At 31.9% G+C, this 4979-nt stretch overlaps 1 pseudogene; it reads right to left on the reverse strand.

Moving 5' to 3' along the window:
* Positions 1-4285: 4285 nt before the first annotated feature.
* On the reverse strand, positions 4286-4769 carry LOC105519553 (annotated as a pseudogene).
* Between the last annotated feature and the right edge of the window lie 210 nt (positions 4770-4979).

Below are 4979 nucleotides of genomic sequence, written 5' to 3' on the forward strand. Positions count from 1 at the left end.
AGCACACCAACATGGCACAAGTATACATATGTAACAAACCTGCACGTTATGCACATGTACCCTAGAACTTAAAGTATAATAAAAAAAAAACAACTTTCATTTCTCTTAAAAGGAGGAATTTCATTAAAATATTTTCTGTATCTTATGAGTGATTTTATATCCATCCTAACTCTAAATATATTGACAACATACATTTATCTGATTTGATATTTAAAGTGAAATGAAGTTTTCATTTAGCAGAATTTTAATAGGTAGAAAATTTAGTTAAAATGTTTCAATTATGAAATTAACCCTGCCGATAAGATTCTTTTTCTTTTTTTTAAACTAATCAACCAAATGCCACGTATTCTCACTTGTAAGTGGGAACTAAGCACAGAGCACACATAGACATAAATATGGTGACAATAGACACTGTGAACTACTAGGCGGCTGTGGGGATGGGCTGGGTTAAAAAACTACCTATTAGGTACTATGCTCAGTACCTGTGTGACTGGATCTGTACTCCAAATCTCAAAATCACGCAGTATTCCTACGTAACAAATCTACACATGTTCCCCCTTTATCATCTAAAATAAAAGTTGAAAGAAAAAATGATTATCTGGGAAAAGAAAATACTGAACAGTAACATCTGGGTACAATGCAATTTTTGAAAGGTTCTTGCAGTCAAACATATGTAACATAAAATTGACCATTTTAACCATATTTAAGTATACAATTCAGTGGTATTAATCATATTCACAATCTTGTGAAATAATCACCATCATCTATTTCCAAAACTTTCATCACTCCAAACAGAAATACTCTACCATTAAGCAATGACTTCTCATTCATGTCTGCCCCTAGTTTCTGGTAACCTCTAACCTTTCTAGTCTATAAATTTGCATATTCTAGATATTTTATGTAAATGAAATTACATAATATTTGCTTTTTAGTGTCTGGATTACTTCACTTAGTGTAAAACTTTCAAGATTCATTCATGTCATACCATGTTACAAAACTTTATTACTTTTTATAGCTGAATATCACTCAATTGAATGTATATATCATTTTTGTTTATGCATTCATCTGTTGATGGAGACTTGGACTGCTTCTGACTTTTGGCTATTAGGAATAAGGCTACAATGTACATTGACACACAATTACTTGTTTGAGTCCCTGCTTTCACTTCCTTTGGATATATACTTAGGAGTGGAATTGCTGGTTCATATGACAAATCTATGTTTAAATTTTGGAGAAACTATCAAACTGTTTCCATAGCAGCTGTAGCATTTCATATTTCCATCAACAATGTACAAGGTTTCCAATTTTAGTGCATCCTCAACAACATTTGTTGTTTTCTATTTTTTTATTACAACTACCCTAATTGGTGTAAAGTGGTTTTGATTTGCATTTATCTAATGACTAATGATGTTGAGCATCTTATTTATGCTTATTGCCCACATTTATATCTTTGAAGAAATATCTATTCAAATCTTTTGCCCATTTTTAAATTGGGTTGTTTGATTTTTGCTGTTGTTGAATTGTAGGAATTCTTTATTCTCTGTAATAATCTCTTAGGTATGTAATTTGCAAATATTTTCTTCCACTATGTAAGTTGCCTTTTTACTTTTTTTCTATATTTTTTCTTTTTCTTTTTTTTTTTCTTTTTTTATTGAGATGGAATCTCACTGTGTCACCCAGACTGGAGTGCAATGGCACAATCTCAGCTCACTGCAACTTTCGCCTACCAGGTTCAAGCGATTCTTCTGCCTCAGCCTCCCAAGTAGCTGGGACTACAGGGACATGCCACCACGCCAGCTAATTTTTTGTATTTTTAGTAGAGACAAGGTTTCACCTTGTTAGCCAAGATGGTTTCAATCTCCTGACCTCGTGATCTGCCCCTCTCAGCCTCCAAAAGTGTTGGGATTATAGGCGTGAGCCACTGCCCAGGCCGTCTTTTTAATTTCTGAATAATGTCCTTTGATACATGAAAGTTTTCAATTTTGATGAAGTCTATTATATATACAGTTTTTTCTTTTGTTGTGCATGTTTTTAGTGCCATATCTAAGAACCCATTACCATATTCAAGGCCATGACAGTTTATCCCCGTGCTTTCTTATAAGAGATTTTAGGTTTTTGCTCTTATATTTGAGTAATTTATCCATTGTGAGATTATTTTTGTGTACAGTTTAACGTAGGGGTACAACTTCACTCTTTTGCATGTGGAAATTTAGTTATTCCACCACAATTCATTGGAGAAACTATTCTTTCTCAATTGAATAAACTTGACACCCTTGTCAAAAATCAATTTGTTACACCAGGGCACAAAATGACAAATATCACTTTTTTTTTCCACTCATGTGTGAGGACTAGAAAAAAAAAAAAAGAAAGAAATTGATCCCATGGAGATGGTGAATAAAATAGTGCTTACCAGAAGCTGGGAAATGTAGTGGAGAGTAGGGGATAAAGATGGGTTGGCTAGTGGGTACAAAAATACAGTTAGGTAGAAGGAATATGTTCTAGTCTTTTAGAGCACTGTAGGGTGACTATAGTTAACAAAAAAATGTTGTACATTTCACAACAGCTAAAAGAGAAGACTTAGAATGTTTCCAACACAATCATATTATAGATGTTTGAGGTGATGGATATCTCAATTACCCAGATTTTATCATTATGTATTGTTTGATTGCATCAAAGTATCACATATACCCCATAAATATGTACAACTATTATGTACCTATAAAATAAAAAATTAATTGGCCATAAATATACAGATTGATTTCTGAACTCTCAACTATATTCCATTTGTTTATATGACTATTCATATTGTTTTTATTCCTATAGCTGTGTACTCAATTTTGAAATTAGGAAGTGTGAGTCCTCCAACTTTGTTGTCCTTCTTCATGATTGTTTTGGCTATTCAGAGCTTTTTGAAATTTCATATAGAGAATCAGCTTTTTGACTTCTGAAAAGAAAGGCTGTTGAAATTTTAATAGGATTATATTTAATCGGTAGATTGCTTTAAGTAGTATTGGTATTTCAGCAATGTTAAATTTCTCAATCCATGAACATTAATGTCTTTCTATTTATTTAGGTATTCTTTCAGAAATATTTTATAGTTTTCCATTGACAAGATTTTCACCTTTTTGGTTAAACTTATTCCTAGATATTTTATTATTTGTATGTTATTTCAATGAAATTGTGTTTTTAGATTTTTTTTATTGTTCATTGCCGATCTGCAACTTTGCTGAATTAATTTATTAGGTCCAGTAGATTTTTTTTTTTTTGAGGATTCTTTGGTATTTTCTATTTATAGGATCATGTCATCTGTGAATATAGTTTTCCTTCTCTTATAATTTGGATTTTTAAAATTTCTTTCTCTTATATATTTCCCTGGTTATGACTTTTAGTATGATGTTGGATAGCAGTGATAATTTGAACATTCTAGTCTTGTACCTGATCTTAGGGGAAAATATTTCAGTCTTTCAGTATTAAGTGTGTTATTTCCTGTGAGTTTTTCCTATATACCCTTTATCATGTTGTGGACATTTCCTTCTACCCCTAGTTTTCTGAGTTTCCTTATCATGAAGGTGTGTTGGGTTTTGTAAAATGCCTTTTCTGCCTCAACTGAGAGGCTCACCTGGAGTTTTTAAATGCTCTTTATGTGTTGCATTCTGTTGATTGATATTTTTTAGGTTGAACCATTTTTGTATTCTTGGGACAAATCTCATTTGGTTATGGTATACAACCCTTTTTTTTTAACCTACATTTGCTGGTTGCTTTATTTAACTTTTCACTTTAAACACAAGACGAAATCCAAAACCTCTGAACTTGTACTTTTCAAATTGAAAGAGAATAGCTACAATTCTAAAATAGCATCAATACAGTAAGTATCTCATTCTTAATAGTATTAATGGACTATACCGAAATATGTATAAATATGTGTAAATATCTCATATTGTACTCAATTTGCCACTGAAATCAATTACAAATGTTTATTTTGAAAGGTGATACTATAAAGTTTATAGACTCAAATGTTTACAATGGTTATTCAGATTTATGGAATACCTAGACAACAGGTTCATCTTCAACCTGTGGGCTATTTTATAATATTTATGAGGAGTAATTTTAAAGACATAGAAGGCCATTTTTTAATATAAATTAGAAGCATTAAAATCATCTATCTTTAGTGCCTTCAATTGTCATATGACCATAAACCAAACACTCCCAAAATTTCAAATGATCACTGAGGCTACTTGTGCAAAAATTCCCATGTGTCAGTACTTTCAATGTTGTGTGCATCAAATTATAGTACAAAAGTGACTATAAACAAGATGCAGTCCCTCTATTTCCATGAATAGCATATTGTATTATAGTAAACTGATTTTATATTCCACCAAGTGTCATTCTCCCATTACTTCACTTTGTGACAGATAAGAATAGCTTCAAATCTGGTAGACTCTTCATTACCCCTCAAAATATCCAATGAAAGGTTTGAGCTCTAAAGAAATGGAAGACATAGAATCTGCTGCACTGCCTTAAATTTTGATTTATAATTTTAGTGGAACAAATAACCACTGAATGTTTCTCAGTGGGGAAATATTCATTTTATCTTGGTTAAGCTGGAAATTCTCTTCTGAAAATTCAAGAGGATGACTAGGTAAAAGTTCATTTTTCATACACACACAAAAAACTATCAGAAGATTATGACTTTCAAGAGATCCTCTTGCTGCAAGTTCAGTAGCTGGAATACTGCCCTTTAGATGAGATCCAAGTCCTCTGGTATCCATCTTCAGCCACTCTCTACAGTCCTTTTAATATGCTGTTGGATTTGATTTCCTCATTTTTTTTTAGGGATTTTTGTATGTATGTTCCAAAAGAATATAGCTCTGTGAATTTCTTCTCTTGCAATGTCTTTTCTGACTGGTATCAGAGTAATGCAGACCTTACAAAATAATTTAGAAAGTGTTTTCTTCTCTTAAATTTTTTGAAAAGTCTCA

The sequence above is a fragment of the Colobus angolensis genome, unplaced genomic scaffold (genome assembly GCF_000951035.1).
Source record: "Colobus angolensis palliatus isolate OR3802 unplaced genomic scaffold, Cang.pa_1.0 Scaffold351, whole genome shotgun sequence".
NCBI classification, from domain to species: Eukaryota; Metazoa; Chordata; class Mammalia; order Primates; family Cercopithecidae; genus Colobus; species Colobus angolensis.